At 40.9% G+C, this 19121-nt stretch overlaps 1 protein-coding gene across 9 annotated transcripts in view; it reads right to left on the reverse strand.

Annotated features, from left to right (window-relative positions):
* LOC126299402 (ATP-citrate synthase) overlaps positions 1-19121 on the reverse strand; it is a 152295-nt gene that overhangs the window by 76273 nt on the left and 56901 nt on the right. The window contains exon 1 of one of the 9 annotated variants that reach the window (XM_049991282.1): positions 10534-11153. The exons of 7 other annotated variants lie outside the window; for them this stretch is intronic. The gene's annotated coding sequence lies outside the window, so the exon portion shown is untranslated. Of the gene's footprint in view, positions 1-498; positions 650-10533; positions 11154-19121 lie in introns of those variants that run through there. One more of the 9 variants, XM_049991281.1, reaches the window with a different exon arrangement.

Below are 19121 nucleotides of genomic sequence, written 5' to 3' on the forward strand. Positions count from 1 at the left end.
TCAGTGTTTAACGTCCCACTGACAACGAGGTCACTAGAGACAGAGCACAAGCTCAGATTAGGGAAGGATGGGGAAGGAAATCAGCCATGCCCTTTCAAAGGAACCATCCCTTGGATTTGAACCATCGTCCTCCTGAATGCGAGTCCAGTGCGCTAACCACTGCGCCACCTCACTCGGTACTATATTGTGAGCTTGTCCTCTGTGGATCATTGTGTACTGTACTGTGCACATCTGTCAGATGTGTACATTGTGGGAAGTACAACACAATTACACAATATTTATGCAGCAACACGTATTTTAAATTTGTTTCGCTGTTTTTGTGTGGACTTCCTGGTAAATGGTGGTGACGAAGGCTCAGAGTCTTGCCTACCATGACAGACAGTTGAAATGCACTTTTCTAAGATTAAGTCTAACAGAAATTTCTATTGGGGAATCATTTTTCCTGCAAGTACACTATGTGATCAAAAGTATCCAGACACCTAACTGAAAATTACTTACAAGTTCACGGCACCCTCCATTGGTAATGCTGGAATTCAATATGGTGTTGGCCCACCCTTAGCCTTGATGACAGCTTCCACTCTTGCAGGCATTTATTCAATCAGGTGCTGAAAGGCTGCTTGGGGAATGGCAGCCCATTCTTCATGGAGTGCAGCGCTGAGGAGAGGTATCGATGTCAGTCGGTGAGGCCTGGCACAGAGTTGGTGTTCCAAAACATCCCAAAGATATTCTATAGGATTCAGGTCAGGACTCTGTGCAGACCAGTCCATTACAGGGATGTTATTGTTGTGTAACCACTCCACCACAGGCTGTGCATTATTAACAGGTGCTTGATCGTGTTGAAAGATTCAGTCACCAACCCCGAATTGGTCTTCAACAGTGGAAAGCAAGAAGGTGCTTAGAACATCAAGGTAGGCCTGTGCTGTGATAGTGCCATGCAAAACAACAAGGAGTGCAAGCCCCCTCGATGAAAAACGTGAGCACACCATAACACCACCACTTCCGAATTTTACTGTTGGTACACTAACACACGTTGGCAGATGATGTTCACCGAGCATTTGCCGTGCCCACACTCTGCCATCGGATCATCACATTGTGTACTGTGATTCGTCACTCTACACAATGTTTTTCCACTGTTCAAATGTCCAGTGTTTACGCTCCTTACACCAAGCGAGGCATTGTTTGGAATTTTCCGGCGTGATGTGTGGCTTATGGGCACCCAAGTTTTCTCACCTCCCACCTAACTGACATGGTACTTGTAGCGGTTCCTGATGTAGTTTGGAATTCCCGTGTGATGGTCTGGATAGGTGTCTGCCTATTACACATTACGATCCTCTTCAACTGTCGGCTGTCTCTGTCAGTCAACAGGCGAGGTCAGCCTGTACACTTTTGTGCTACGTGTTCCTTCATGTTTCCACTTCACTATCACATCGGAAACAGTGGACATAGGGATGTTTAGGAGTGTGAAAATATTGCGTACAGATGTATGACACAAGTGACACCCAACCACCTAACCACATTCGAAGTCCGTGAGTTCCATGGAGTATCCCATTCTGCTCTCTCACGATGTTTAATGACTACTGAGGTTGCTGATATGGAGTACCTGGCAGTAGGTGGCAGCACAGTGCATCTAATATGTAAAACACATGTTATCGGGGGTGTCCGGAAACTTTTGATCACATAGTGTATTGACATGTCCTTGATGTGACTGAAATTTGCAAATAAAATGGCTCTTTCCTGCCAATCCAAAGCCCCTTGATGTCCTGTGCAGTGAACAACAACTAGAAAACTTGAAGCAACAGATTGTCACCACCATCATCTTTTATCACAGTCCTCAGAAAATCCAACTCATCCATCCATCCTTCCTGCCTTCCTTCCTTAACAATGCTGCAAATGTACATGTTAAATGATATCTTAGCATTAATGTTGCATGTTCTAATTTTTATCCCCCAGTGGTGAGAAATGACAGCATACAATTAATGACTTCCATCTAATTTAGCATGGGAATTCCTTACCATTACATGACTATCAAGTCAATGAAATCCTTGTTAAATTTACAGAGGGTCATAAAAGTACGTGATACAACTATGATCTAGAACACAATGACCTTATTTCAGTGTGGTGAAAGAAATTAGTAGTCAGAAAATTTGTAACACATCCTTCTGTGAAACTGCTTTAGCCAAAATAGCACACACCTCTAAATTTCAATCTGAGAGGAAGACAATTAGTAAAGTAGATTAATGCTAATCCTTGGAGATTGGGTTGTAGAAAATATAATAATATTTTGATAAAGGACAGTAGATGCACCTCTAAAAACTCATTAAGTAGGTTTTCCCAGTGTGGTAATTTATTGTATTCTTCTGAGGTTTGCTACTACATCCTAAAATCAACTTTACATAACAGCTGGCCTTGATATTTCAAGCTCATTTTAGAACAAGGCAGCAAACCTGAGAAAAATACAATCTAAAACAATCTATTGTTCTATGAAATAGAAACTTCCCAAATGGCTGGGTGGCAACCTCCAAACATATGATTAACATTCCAAACATAACAATAACCACAGATGATGCAAAGTCCATGCTACATAGAGCACCAATGCTCCCAAGAGGCTAATGTGGCATTCTTCACCTTCTTTCCATCGAGTCAAACTAATGTTCCTCAAAGAGCCAATGAAGCTTACACACTGGGCTGCCTTCTTCCTACCGTTAAATGCAAAACTGGCTTTTAAGGTGTGAGCCTCATTTTCACTGTATTTTGCTGGTTCTATTGCATCTCTCCCACAACAAGATTTGGCCACTTATTATGTAGAATTTATGATGACCGAATACACACTATGGTGTATATGCTATTCCCTGATAATTACAGTCTTCGAAGATAACAAACCTCACGTTTACAATTGTTGCCAAAATCCACTGCAATGAAATTCTGTCTCAAGCTTCCATAAACAGTTTTTAAACAGAAAATGCCCAAGTGGAAACCTAAATGTTTCAGATAGCTGCAAAGAGAGAAACTTGCAGTGTGATTACAACTTTAACAGTGTCCAAACATGGGCTCGGTATGAGTTATATACAGTTTGCTCTCTCCCCCTTGTTATTTTTCATAATTTAGACACAGAATATAAACAAAAATATTCGTCAGAGATTTATATATTGTGTACTACAACATCTGTGAATTTCCCTTGCTATTTTAGTTATTTGTAATGAAAAGTTAATTACTATGGATAGAATGTTACCAGACCCATTTTTTTACACTCTTGTTAGTTTGTTTTGCCAACTTCCTACCAAACTGTCAGGCTCCAATCTAACCTAGACCCATAGCTACACTAAAGATCTACTTATCACAACAACAAAAATTTTGCATCGGGAAACAGAGGAGGGAGGGGAGGGGAACTATAATACTGTACCCACAGGCTAATAAAAAAAATTGTGAGCAAACTGCAGTTCACAATACCTTAACAATAAATCAAGTCCAGCCACTTCATACACTACTAAACATCTGTGATTGTTCCACAACATATTCCTACAACTCATTACTCCCGATCCTAGCTGTGAGTAATTAATCTTGTTGTTACTTTACAAGGTACTACAGTTTCATGAATCACAGAACCTTACATGTCTCGACATTAAGAGAAAGTTTGGCAGTCTTCACACTATGGTGGTATTTTGTTGGTATATACCATGATATTACTACTATCGTCATCACCTAACACTTTCTCACATATAACTACTAGATCTGCAAAAAGACCGGAATTTCAATTTATAGTATCCACCAACTAATAGCACCACCACATCTCTGCCAGACTGCAGTACTTTATTGTTGAATTTTCATCTACAGTAGAGACAAATTAAGAAGTTCTAAATTCACTCATAACTTTTATTCTGTGCGGTAGTGAATCTTAAGTTTTTGAAAATCTAAAAGTGTGTAATACACATGGTTATCTCTAATCCTAACTTAGGATGTCATGTGTGAAGGGTATGAATTGAGATTTATTGGCAGAGTGTTTTCAAATTTCATTCTCATAGGATCTGTGATACGAGGGTTGGAACTTAAATAGTGGCAATTATTTATTCACAACAGATACAGCAGAGTTACATGTTTGCACCTGTTACTTTCCTTCAAAGTAGTCACCAGCGTTGTGTAAAACCCATTGCCATTGATGTGGAAGGCATAGTATACCATTATCAGAGCCCGTTCTGTTGATGGTGAGAATGGAGTGGTCTAGTGCCTGTCGAATCTCGGGAACAGTTCTGAAGCGAATGCCATGAAGTGGTTCCTTCATCTTCAGATTCAATTGAAAGTCTCAAGGACTTAAGGCCGGGGAGTATGGTGGATGGTACAGTACTTCCCAGTCCCATCGACCAAACAGAGCAGCCACAGCTTGTGCTGGTACCCACCTGCGCATTGTCGTGCAAAATGATGGGTGGGTTGCGCAGGAAGTGTCGCTGCTTCTTGCACAAAGCTGGTCGCAGGTGATGCTCCAAAAACGAACAGTAATACTGCCGTGGAGGAATGTAATGCGTTAGGATAACACCATCACAGTCGTACATGTGAATCACCATAATATTAGACCGCTCCATTCACATCATCAACAGAACAGGCTCTGCTAACAGTATACTATGCCTTCCACATCACTGGCGACAGGTTGTACACAACACTGGTAACAACTTTGAAGGACAGTAACATGTGGAAACATGTAACTATTTTGTATTGGTTGTGAATAAATAGTTGCCACTATTTAAGTTCCAACCCTCGTACAAGAAGGTGAAAAGCGGAATGAATTCACTTTCGCGTCCTGAGTAGAGCCAGACAAGGAAGCCTGTGGGCCTTATAGCACTGTTTATTTTCAGCACCACCAACACTGTCATTTAATCACTGATCATCTTTATAGTTGTGTGGCAACTAAACATGAGAAAAATTCCATGATATTTATTTTTCAACATTTCGATTTATTGGATTGGATTGATGGAATTAAAGGGACCAAACTACGAGATCATCAAACTAGAAATAGTGGCTTTATTGGTTACTTTTCTTTGACTGCTGCTTAATGTAACATAGATGCTGTAATATGAAAGACACAGCACTTAAATCTACCGCGCTGCTGCTTCTCTAGAGTCCGTGAAACTTGACATCAGGGTCACAAGCACACCTTCGGTTGTGCACATTTTAAGGAGCTTTTCCGCTTGCGCAAACTGGTGTGACGTAATTACGTTACGGGCCAAATACATACAAATTTGATAAGCAACGTGCACGGTTCACAATGTGCACAGCTAACCCATACCAATCAACTAAAAGTTTAAGACAGTTCCACCATGTGATAGCACAATGAAGCAGACTTTTATCTCCATTCGCTCGGCATAAATCCTGCTAGATGATAGCAGACTCCTCAGACATGCCAACTCACTGCCTATATAGTAAAATTAGATCGTACATCAATATACATTATACTGAGAGGAAAACCTATTTTGTGGGTTTCTGAATATGTTACAGTATATCATGTTTTGAATTTCATCACATAGTAATATATTTGAAGCGCTGACAATCATAAGTACCTTATGCACATCACCATCGATTGTGAGATTGCGGCATTAATTCATGTTTCTGAAATCTGTTGATCTTATGGTGAGTCAGGTTTATCTGTGCTGTGTATATGAAAATTCACGAAAAACTGTATCACCAGTTTATCTTATATTCACTTAAAAGGGAGATCGATGACATCGTGCTTTAGGCCCTTGTGGATCTCAGCTCCCATTTGTATTCCAGTCAAGTGACCACGTTGAGCAGACAGAACTACTTGGGTTTAATCATTTCCGCAAAAGGCAGTTTGTGTTTGGAGTTGGTTGTTTAATGTGCGAGAATCGGATTTCGTATGCAATGTAAGCATGAACTATCTCGAATCTATTTCACATTTTAACAGGAAAATAAAGCTGTGAAGATGGGTTTTGAGTCGCGCTCGGGTAGCTCCGTCGTTACCATTTGCCCGCAAAAGGCAAGGACCCAAGTTCGAGTCTCGGTCCAGCACACAGTTCTAATCTGCCAGTAAGTTTCCTACCAGTACTCATTCCGCTGCAGAGTGAAGATCTTATTATGAGAACAGAAAAGCACATCACAACGAAACATTAGATGTAAAGGAACAAGGGCTTCCAAGACCAGATCCGTTGATTGAGGGAGTGACAAAATCAAATAAGCGTGACTACAAGCAAACATTTAACAAGGAAGTGCACCATTAGCGTAAGTTGTGTGTGCGTGCAACGTAAAAATATCCGATAATCAGCCTGGAAGTAAATTTGTGGACTAATACATCTGTTGGGGATTTTGTACATTTGTCAGTAAAAATGGAAAAGCACAAAAACACCCACTTACACAAAAATGCGAAACAGTGTTGCAAAAGCTTACATATCATTTCGTTATTACCCTAAACTGTACTTAATTATGTACAAAACAACAAAGTTTCACAAAATCAATTCTTTCTTTTATCAGTTAAGTTATGCACATTATTATTATTATTATTATTATTATTATTATTATTATTATTATTGGTAGTGGCTGTAGTTGTATAAACCTGTTGATAAGCATAACTGTTATACAGCAGATTAATTTCACACTCTCAAATTTACCTGAATCTACAATTTTGTGAACACCCAAAATGTGTACTCATGAGCCACCACTATGTATGCTGACACAACAAATGAACTCGCAGTTTTCGATTTTCAGGACGTCTGGCAAATCGTATTAAAGTAATGCAATGAAATATTAAAAGTGTTAAAATAATGATACATATGATAAAAATTAAACTGGTGAATAAAAAGTAAATAAATCTTCCCAAAGTCCATAAAACGCTCTGGCGCACTGATTTTGTCTCTTGGTGGCAAGTACCAATGGAACATTTCACGACCTTCCACTATGTAAAATCTTTTTACTGGCGCGTGTAGAAATATGAATTTACACGTTTGTTGGCAAACAGGAAATCTCTGCCAGAAAGTATTAAACAAAGTTGGTCTGTTGGTTCGATTAATAGCTAAGAGACAAAGGTTTCCAGCAATCCAGTAACGTAACTTTAGCAATGTAACGTGCAGTTAATTGCTATAGGAAACCTACCTTGTTCGGTATTATGACATAAGTAAAAAAAAGCTTGAGTTCGAAATCGATCGTTCGGCGGGTAACTAACAAGGAGTCCGACCGACGTTCTGCATATGCGGATTTTAAGAGGGGGTGCTGTTAAGTCTTTGGCTTTTCCTAGTTAAAATTTATTCGATTAATTCTGATATTCTGACATTAAAACTTGCCCTTTATATTATATGTGATAGTAACTGCGAAACATTAACGTTGTTTTCTATTTTTCTGTACAGGTTTTAATTGAACACGGCGCAAGAAAACAGAGAATCCACAGTGAAAGTGAGTCGTTTCATGATTAAGTATCTTTTTCCAAAAGTGAGCCGGCCGGAGTGGCCATGCGGTTCTAGGCGCTACAGTCTGGAACCGAGCGACCGCTACGGTCGCAGGTTCGAATCCTGCCTCGGGCATGGATGTGTGTGATGTCCTTGGGTTAGTTAGGTTTAAGTAGTTCTAAGTTCTAGGCGACTGATGACCTCAGAAGTTAAGTCGCATAGTTCTCAGAGCCATTTGAATCCAAAAGTGAAAACGACCAAACACATTTATGATGACATGTCTGGTAACTGCCCTTCCTACTCCACTAATGACCTCTCGTTTGTTACACAGCCAGATGCTAAATTTGTTTTGAGGAATTCTTCTCGGCTTATCAGCCGAGTGGTGGCGTCGTCTTGCAACGTTTCGATGACTTTCGTACCCGAAGATGATGGGTACGAAACTCATCGAAACGTTGCGACAAGACGACGCCACCACTCGGGTGATAATCCGAGAAGAATTCATCATTGGAATACGCCGAGAAAGACTGCAATCGCATATAAGTTTGTTTTGTTTGCAGATGATAAAAACATTGCAATATATAGCAAGCCAAGTACAGATATAGAAATAGTTGCTAATCAAATTTTCACTGACATTGATAAATAGTTTAAAGCTAATTCACTGTCACAAAACTGTCACTATCCTAAACAAGACTGTATTTGCAGTGAGAATGATGTCAGATGTAGGAGATACAAATATAAAAAAGTCTTGCATACTTTCATTCTATTATGTCATACGGGGTCATATTCTGTAGCATCACACCAAACCGAGCAAAAGATTTTAGCGTGCAAAAGCGTGTACTAAGAATCATTTGAGGTGTAAATTCAAGAACATTACGTTGACGGGACTTTGTTTTCTAACCACTGCTTCTCAGTATATTTATTCCATAATGAAATTTCTTGCAAGTAATATATCTCTATTTCCAACCAATAGCTCAATACACAGCATCAATACTAGGAATAAGAACAATCTACATAAAGACCTAAAATCACTTACCTTGGTCCAAAAAGGGGTCCAATATTCAGGAACACACATTTTCAATAAATTGCCAGCAACCATTAAAGCTTGGTTTCAGATAAAGCACGGTTTAAACAGAGTTTGAAAGAGTTCTTGATAGGCAACACCTCCTGCTCTATAGATGAATATCTTAACAGGGACTGTTAGACCAACTTAGGTAAAAATGTCTCTTAGCTTTCAGTTTTGACAGCACGGTCACAACAGTCAAGATTTGGTATTTAGTGTATGATAAATTTATTAACAGTGCTTAACAATGTTTTATTCTGACAGTGTATTAATTCTGTAAATATTAGCAGTTCCGGTTTATTGTAATGTATTCACCTCTTTTGACAATCTCCTGACGAATGACAAGCATAGTAAGCATTATATTCAAATGTTTTATGTTTTTTATATTTGCTTTCTGACATGTTCCACACTCACGAGAGTAACTTCATTTTTTTGGGTCTATGGAACGAAAACTGAATCTAATTTAATCTCTAATATTTGTCCAATTTCGTCGTGATTCTGTGGGACTTTTGGGTCGTCTCGTCACCACGGATGAAACATGGATATACGCTTATGGTCCAGAGACTAAACAACAGTCCAAAGAATCGAGACAGTTGTTCTACACGTCCAAAGAAGTTCAAAACAAAGATCATCAAAAAAAGTTGCTCGCATCTGTCTTTAGGAATAAAAATGGAATCTTACTTGCTGACTATTTACAACATGGTGAAGCCACTACCGCGAAGTATTACGTTGAACATCCTGACGAACTGAAACAACATCTCGCCTCCAAACGTAGAAGGTAGCCGCGAGAAGGAATTTTGTTTCTACAAGACAACGCCCCTCCACACACGGCGGGCGACACGCAGCAAAAATTGGAAGATTCTCACTTTGAAATCCTCAAAAATCCTCCCTATTCACCCCATTGGTTTCCCTCAGATTATCATCTGTTCCCAAACCTCATGAAACATCTCAGTGAAAGACGACTTTTTCTACACACTAAGTAGCCGGAAGGGCTGCGGATGAGTGGTCTGCAGCACAATCGACCTTTTTAAGGGTAGTTTAAAGAAGCTGGAACAAAGTTTCCATAATGTGTTGAGCTCAAGGGGGAATGTGCAGGGTAAATAAAGTTTTTCCAAACACATAACAGCATTTTTTATGAAAGCCAAAGACTTACCACCACCCCCTCATATGCACGTAGGGTTGTAGTAGTAGCATAAATTTGAATTACACCTATGCTAGGTACAGAGTTGACACAGAGTCTGTTAACCCTTGGCTTGCATCCATATTTGTGTGGAAAACATTGGAAATAGAAAAAAAAAGCAGCGTATAAACTGTGACAGCACACAGTCTTACTTCTATAAGAAAGTGGTTACGTGCGGAAAACAAACGGAATGACCCATCCGAAAAAGGAATCGAGAAGACCGCCCGTATCTTATGCTCTCTTTCTGCGAGGACATAACGCACAACATACAAGATTTAAACGTGGCTCGCCAGCTGAGTTATGAGCTAAATGCTGATATTTTTCTTATTAACACGCCGAATGCCGATTACGAAAATGCTTTTCACTGTCTGGAGTCTGAAGATAGCAATCTGACGCGGACCTGAGTTTATTTTTGCAACACAACATTTTAGAACATAATCTATAGACGGAAATAACATAATAATGATCATTACATAGAAAACAATAGAAATGCAGCTATTCATCTCGAAATGTTATCAACAATATCAAAAGTGCACGAGACCTCTCGGAAGCCCTTTTGTTACGCGAATGTCTCGACTTCTGTGATTGATAGCGGTAACACGCAATTTGCACTTAGTGAAAGGAGCGTACAGCTTAGGTGCCAAAATATTTCAGTGCGACGGACTCTGAATTCTGCATTTGAAGGACAAGGCTGCATGCTGAGAATCTTGGATACGTCAGCCGCCAACAGACGTTAATTTGTCAATCGTCTCGTCAACTAAAAGCATGTAGAAAACTTAGCAAAAGCACAAGAAAAGGAGGTTACACAATCATTTGATGGCTACAATGTTGCATAACCGAGGCAAAAGTCAATTTCATTTATTTCTTACTAATTCTGAAAGTTTCAAATAACTTTACAAGAGATGAGATACCTTGGACGGACGTCGAAGGTTCCTTCGAGCTCAGTAACGAAACAGCATTAACGAAACTGCATGTGCTATGGTCGCACGACTCAATGAAAATAAGAATGCGGTACTCTTCGTCAGGCAAGGCCAAGTGCGTGGGAACAGCCGTGCTCTACACAATGCCTCCATAGTTTTCTAGGATGTCAATAGGTTTCTTGCAAGAACTTCCTAATGTCAAAACAAAAAAATTAATTGCCCTGACATACGGAAACGAACTGAAAAATAATAATAGTAATAATAATAATGTTTGCAACGGCAAATAAGAAATCAAACGACTCCATATTGTCTGGTCGGCGAAATATGTTATAGCCCTTGATTTGCTGATTATTTTCTAGAGAATGATGGTTAAATGTACTGAACAAAGTAACATTCTCTAAAGTTTAATCTCGACCTGCAGGGCGATAATGAACGGAAACTACTTGTACAGAGACGTTACATGACGCAACAACAATAAATTTCAGTCTCCCTCCATTTCAAACATGAAAGTGGATACTGTATAGTCAGACGTGTTTGTTCTACGGCGTGTCTATAATCACTACAAAGACAGTCGCGAATTTCAATCCTAATAGCGAACTGTGAAACTGTTGCTCCGGTCACGGAGCTTCTTATGCTTCCACGCTAGTGGCTCGTGACGTGGAGACTACACACGTCAACAGAATACCGCTGTCACGTGACGTCGCCGTGGCCTCAGTTGAGTGGCAACGTTCTGCAATGGTCGACGAAGTAAATCTGTTGGCATCAAGACAAAACAACAAATGCTGCCATGCTCGCAGCCCCCAATCAACGATATTTCCTAAGTGAGGCAAAAACTTAATAGCCCCCCCTCTCTCTCTCTCTCTCTCTCTCTCTCTCTCTCTCAAACTACATCTACATGGATACTCTGCAAATCATATTTAAGTGCCTGGGTTCATCTAAACACCTACACAATTCTCTATTATTCCAATCTCGTATAGCGCGCGGAAAAAATGAACACCTATATCTTTCCGTACGACCTCTGATTTCCCTTATTTGATCGTGGTGATCGTTCCTCCTTATGTTGGTCGGTGTCAACAAAATATTTTCGCATTCGGAGGAGAAAGTTATTCATTGGAATTTCGTGAGAAGATTCCGTCACAAAGAAAAACGCCCTTCTTTTAATGATTTCCAGCCCAAATCCTGTATCATTTCTGTGACACTCTCTCCCATATTTTGCGATAATACAATACGTGCTGCCTTTCTTTGAACTTTTTCGATGTACTCCGTCAGTCCTATCTGGTAAGGATCCCACACCGCGCATCAGTATTCTAAAAGAGGACGGACAAGCATAGTGTAGGCAGTCTCCTTAGTAGGTCTGTTACATTTTCTAAGTGTCCTGCCAATAAAACGGCATATTTGTTTAGTCTTCCCCACAACATTTTCTATGTGTTCCTTCCAATTTAAGTTGCTCGTAATTGTAATACCTAGGTATTTAGTTGAATTTACGGCTTTTAGATTAGGCTGATTTATCGTGTAACCGAAGTTTAACGAGTTCCTTTTAGCACTCATGTGGACGACCTCACACTTTTCGTTATTTAGGGTCAACTGCCACTTTTCGCACCATTCCGATATTTCTTCTAACTCGTTTAGCAGTTGGTTTTGATCTTCTGATGACTTTATTAGTCGATAAACTGCATCATCATCTGCAAACAACCGAAGACGGCTGCTGAGATTGTATCCCAAATCGTTTATATAGATAAGGAACAGCAAACGGCCTATAACACTACCTTGGGGAACGCTAGAAATCACTCCTCTCTTACACGATGACTTTTCGTCAATTACTAAGGCAGATTTTTAAAAAATATGTTCATTTTGTGGCGTACATCTTTCTGAGGAGCTTGATATATAAAACATTATGTTCTAGGAACTGTAAGACATTTTATTTTAAGCGTGCAAAAGTGCAGTTCCACGTTTCTTTACACAGCATTCTTCAACTGCACGTCACTGTATTTCGCTCTGTGGAATTCAAACGTTTATATTTTGTAATGGAAGCCATCAAATCTATATTCAGGACAGTGGAAATTACCTGTGATGCCTCTCCTACCCCCTAAAAAAAGCTCACAATTAATACTGAGTAGGATTATTTATGACCCGGAGAATCAGAAATCTTCAGAAAATTTGCACTCTTTATTGCCTGTTAGCTAACAACTTTCTCTTTTGAGTGACAAAATTAAATATAGGAAACATAAAACCAGTAAAGACATGAGACAAGTAATACCGCATTTCTTCAATCCTCAGGCCCCAGCTTTTTTTTCCCTTTCTTATCTAGCTAGAGCTTTACACGACTTGCTTCCCTTTCAGCGAAAGAATCTAATACATCATCAAAGTTCGTGAACCGTTTTGCTACATGAAAAATCAAAAGTCGTTGTCTAACACTGAAAAAGATGTTAATACGAATAGTACCCAAGACTGGTGTGGTTTCTCGATCTGATTACCGCTATTTTGTCACAGTCTGATAGAGAAAACGAAATAGGCCTTTCTAATATTGGAGCAATTGTGACACACGCCAAATAAGCGAGACTGTTTAGGCACAAATGGTCATTTTTATCTACCTAATTTACATAAATGTCGTGTCACTAGGGCCTCCCGCCGGGTGCAAGTCTTTCGATTTGACGCCGCTTCGGCAACTTGCGCGTCGATGGAGATGAAATTATGATGATCAGGACAACACAACACCCAGTCCCTGGGCGGAGAAAATCTCCGACCCAGCCGGGTATGGAACCCGGGCCCTTCGGATATTCTGTCGCGCTGACCACTCAACTACCGGGACCGGACATCCCCATCGACGCTCAAGTCGCCGAAGTGGCGTCAAATCGAAAGACTTGCACCCGGCGAACGGTCAACCCGACGGGAGACTCTCGTCACACGACATTTACATAAATAACACGACAGAATATAATTCACCAAGTACCAATATTACATACCTATTAGGCCTACTACAAGCAAAAAGTTTTGTTAGGAAACAGTTTTACAGTTCATTCATATGCTCCAGTTTCTCAAGCATGAGATCTAAAAGTAAAAGTAGTAGTAGTAGTAGTAGTAGTAGTAGTAAGAATTTTTTATACAAATTTGGAAACTTCATATTTTTCCATATAATTTGTGTGAGTGATGTCCCCGTTTCTTCTCCTCCCTCGTTCTAACAAACAATCTTGTCATCACTAATTGTGTAACTATTCCTGCCATTGTCAAAACTTGTTCTCCGGTTAGTTTCACTAACACTGCCAGGATCACTGGTTTAGTTATCCCGCGTTTATTCTCCGGTTAGGCGTTATTACAGGTTCGTACAACGCATTTTCGCGCTATTCCGAGAATAGAATGAAGCAGCTGCTAACCGGGGACTGTACAACTGGCCCTTAGTAGTGTAGCAATCTAGCAAAAAATTTCTGTCAAAATTTAATGTTTTTGGATACACCGAGAAGGTAATATGTAACTTTTCTTACCTGTTAGACACTTATTTCCACTTTGGTTGTCTGAATCTATGGATTTCGCAAATAATTATAAAAACGTTGATCATTCGCACACCCAATCAACCACATAAACAAAAAGCGATTGGCACTCACCCGTTCGGGTTTATTCGGCTCAGCTCGTACAGCCCCGTCCCCTATCTTATGCGGGATAAGACTTATATTTCTAGATACGACGGGGATTCCCCTCGCAGAGACATCATGTACACGATTCACGCATTCAAAAATCGGCGTACGATTCGTTCAGAAATCAACTTCGAATATGCTCAAAAACCAACAGGGACGCGTTTCAAAATCATATGCATAATCGACAGACCAACGTGCACTGGATGCTAGGCACTTTGTGAAACAAGGTTTTTTTCCCTTCGAGAATATGAATTTCGTGCCCCCTGAAATTGTCGCCCGGGACAGATACCACGGTTTACCCCCCCCCCCCCCCCAGATCCGGGCCTGCACGCCCGTCAACAACGTGGTTCTGAGTTTCATTTTTCTCTGTACCAAACCTCCCACCCTCTTGCGATTTCAGTCAACATGATTCACCGCAGAGTAAATGAAAAAGGATCGCAATAGAAACGATAATAATCGAAGTGCTCCAGAAGCATAAGGCAATGAAATAATCGAGGGTTTTTCCAGCGTTGACTTATACACTGAAGAGCCAAAGAAGCTGGTATACCTACCTAATCTCGTGTAGGGCCTCCACGAACACGCAGAATTGCCACAACACGACGTGACATGGACTTGACTAATGTCTGAAGTAGTGCTGGAGGGAATTGACGCCATGAACCCTGCAGGGCTGTCCATAAATCCGTAATCTGAACAGCACGTTGCAAGGCATACCAGATATGCTCAATAATGTTCATGTCTGTGGAGTTTGGTGGGGAGCGGGAATGTTAGCACTCAGAAGAGTGTTCCTGGAGGCACTCTGTAGCAATTCTGGACGTGTGGTGTCGCATTGTTGTGCTGGAATTGGCCAAGTCCGTCGGAATGCACAATGAACATGAGTGGATGCAGGTGATCAGACAGGATGATTACGTACGTGTCACTTGTCAAGAGCCGTATCTAGACGTATCAGAGGTGCCATATCACTCCAGCTGCACACGCCCCACACCATTACAGAGCCTCTACCAGCTTGAACAGTCCCTCGTTGACACGCAGTGTCTATGGATTAATGAGGCTGTCTCCATCCCCGTACACGTCAGTCCGCTCGATACAATTTGAAACGAGACTCGACCGACAAGGCAACATGTTTCCGGTCATCAACATTCCAATGTCGGTGTTCACGGGCCCAGTCGAGGTGTAAAGGTTTGTGTCGTGCAGTCCTCAAGGGTGCACGAGTGGGCCTTCGGCTCCGAAAACCCATATTGATGATGTTTCATTGAATGATTTGCACACTGACACTAGTTGATGGCACAGCACTGAAACGTGTAGCAATTTGTGGAAGTGTTGCACTTCTGTCACGTTGAACGCTTCTCTTCAGTCGTCGTTGGTCCCGTTCTTACAGAATCTTTTTCCGGTCGCAGCGATGTCGGAGATTTGATGTTTTACCGGGTTCCTGATATTCAGGGCACACTCGTGAAATGGTCGTACGGGAAAATCCCCACTTCATCGCTACCTCGGTGATACTGTGTCCCATCGCTCGTTACCCGGCTATAACACCACGCGGAAACTCAAATCTTGATAACCTGGCATTGTAGTAGCAGTAACCGATCTAATTGCGCCAGACAGTTGCCTTATATAGGCGTTGTCGATCGCAGCCCCTTTTGACTGTTTACGTATCTCTGAATTTGAATACGCATGCCTAAACAAGTTTCTTTGGCGCTTCAGTGTAATACTCTGATTAGCAAGGTGCAGTAAGTAAGTTTGGATACGCAATCTCATCACAAGTGTTCCATGGGCGGCACTAATGGTGTCAACATCGCCCAAAACATGTTTGCTCGTGCGACTTCATGAGTTATCCGTCACTAATGAACGTTTACATGCGTTCCCAAATCTGGTTTTCCGTAAACCTGTCTCCCTATATCACTTCTTGTTAATCATGAAAATTCTACAATGTAACACAATGAAAATGAGGATTTGGCTGCTGAACTTAAGCTTCCACAATCTGTATTCATTCCATGTCAACGCCCCACCTATCTGAATCGTAACTGGGTTGTCTGGTTCTTTCTTGCTTATTGAATTGTTCATTAATACGGCTGAAGTGATTTTGTGTCTGCTGAAGGAAAGAGGAAGTATTTGTCTGACCACTAAGTTATCTACGGAGATTAGAGCATTTATCTTTATCCGATATACATAAATGATGAAATATTTGATGAAGTGGGAAAGCTTCTCTTACACAATCAATGGCTGGTAGCAACACAATTGCTAATTTTGTCCACAGTAACAAGTGTACGTCTTCATTCATACGAAAGTTTTTCAACCATTCCAAGGCTTCAATATTTTGGGGTACAACACTATTCCACTGACGACCACTTTCCACTTTTTGCACAAAGCACGTGATCTTGGTGAATGTAGTAAAATAGTTTCGAATTAGTTAAATGGCGTTGATTGCAATTCAAATGTCTCTTCTTGAAGAATCGTTCTGCTTCTTACGAGTTTACTAACATCCGTAAGGAAATCGTACTCGAGCTTCTTTATCGAAATTAATAAGGTACCGACAACGTCACTTCATCGCACTGACGAAATTGAAACGGATTATTCAAGGACATCATTCGCGTAAAACAAGTGACGCTCGGAAAACTATACACGATGGGGCTCGACAAAATCGTTTTAGGCCTAAACGACGGTCACGTTTCCGAAATGCAATTTTCGAATTTTCGTTTTCTGAAGGTTTGTTACACGCAAACTTAATGAGTATGGATTAACTTCTCCTGGTCAGGGTTCATAGTAATGTAGAATTTTTTGACGGACATCATATTCGCCGTTAAAGAAATTAGACCTTTTCACAGTAGAAATACAGTAACATCAGACGAGTGCGTGAAATGTAATGTAAAGTTAGTGAGTTAGCTATTTCCAGTTTGTGCAAATATCACACTGCAGTTATAATGGTCGAAGGACATGAACGAGAGGCTGTAGTTAAGTAGGGCTATAGCCTATCCAACGTTTGATCAATCGTTACATTCCTCAAGCTAAGGAGAAATTTGGAAAGAAAGTTCACGGATAAGAAATAAAAACCTTAAGGTCTTCCTATGACACAGTAATTTTCGAGAGGTCAAAGTACTTTAAACTGTTAAACGGAATAGATAGGGTCCTGAAATGAGGTTATTAGGTGAGCATTAACAAAAATAAAACAAGGATAATTGAGGACAGCCGAATTCAATAAGACGATGACGAGGGAATTAGATTAGTAAATGAGACCCTATAAGCAGCAGATGGGTTTTGCTACTTTAGCAGCAAAACAACTCACAATGGCTGAAGCAAAAGGATTATAAAATGTACACTGTCAATAAATTGCATGAAAAGCATTTGTGAAAAAGATTAATCTTTCAGCATCAAATTTAAGAGTTAGAAAACAATTTCTGAAAGTATTTGTGTGGTATATAGCTTTATACTGCAGAGAAACGTCGGCAATAAACAGTTCAGACAACAGGAAAATAGATGCTTTTGAAATGTGGTGTTTCATAAGAATGATGACGGGTAAGTCGAGTAACTAATGAAGAGGTATTACATCGACTAGGGTTAGACGGATGAAACTGGTGGAAGACGAATTATGGGCTGAGATTTGCCTCACACACACACACACACACACACACACACACACACACACACACACACACACACACACACAGTTTTACCTTTTTCACATTACGAGCTTGTTGGTAGACCTTGTATTAGGTTGGTATTATGTCATGAAATGACTGAATATATACGTAACATTTATCATAAAACAGCTCTGCATGTGACAAGTTTGAGTCCTCAACTAAACCTACTACAGTTCAAATGTGTGTGAAATCTTCTGGGACTTAACTGCTAAGGTCATCAGTCCCTAAGCTTACACACTACCTAACCTAAATTATCCGAAGGACAAGCACACACACACAGCCATGCACGAGGGAGGACTCGAACCTCCGCTGGGACCAGCCGCACTCTCCATGACTGCAGCGCCTCAGACCGCTCACTCCCACGCGGCTACTACATTTCAACGCGAAATTTTGACGATTAAGCAGATCTGCTGCACATATAAGAAAAACAAATGTGCCTAGCGTTGCGAAATTATTGCGCAAATTAGACAAAGTACCGAGGGAGTTACGCATTGCATTTCGGAATGCTTAGTAAAATCATTCCTAGACATTGATGCCCAATATGCGACAATAAATTCGTTCACCGTACCCAAATTGTTGGTTGGCTGTGGGAGGGGACTAAACAGCGAGGTCACTGGTCCCATGATCTTAGGTGGTAGAAACCAAGGCAGGAACAACACTAACAGCACAGTCCAGTCAAGGGGAAGGGGAAGGGAAAATAGGGCAAACAAAAAAAGTAAAAGGGACATCGGGGCAGCAGGAAGAGGAAAGAACGGGAGGGGGTGGAAACTGCGAGAGCAGGGGCGCCTCAAAAACGCTACGCGTTTTGGAACACCAGCACTGCCACCGATCTCTCCTAGTCCCCGCACCACACCATGATCCAATACAACGGAGACAACACCATGGGAAGAAGACAAGACAACGGGACACAAAATGGCATAAAAAAACAGACAAAGACTTAGAGAAAATGGGTGGGGAGCCAACCCGGTTGATGTGAGACAAGGTCAAAACCTCTATAACCAACGCCAATGCTAAATGAGGGACTCCAATTCCAGAGGGAAATTCGACGACTTAAATCTAGGAGGAAAAACCACTTTCGTAAAGAAAACAGAGTACAGACGTACCCGTGCGAGAGTCATCTGCTAACACACAAGACAATTAAGGTGTGGGGGCACATTTAGTGCGAAGGGCAAAAAGGTAGCGGCGTTCCAGAAAAATATGGACACCGTGAGAGGGAGGGTGCAACTACAAGGCGGGGAGAGGGTGCGGTTAATTGAGGAGTAAAAACCATGGGTCAATATTGATTGCACAAAGTTTATTTGACAGGTGGGTAGCCTCC

This window comes from Schistocerca gregaria, chromosome X (assembly GCF_023897955.1).
Source record: "Schistocerca gregaria isolate iqSchGreg1 chromosome X, iqSchGreg1.2, whole genome shotgun sequence".
NCBI classification, from domain to species: Eukaryota; Metazoa; Arthropoda; class Insecta; order Orthoptera; family Acrididae; genus Schistocerca; species Schistocerca gregaria.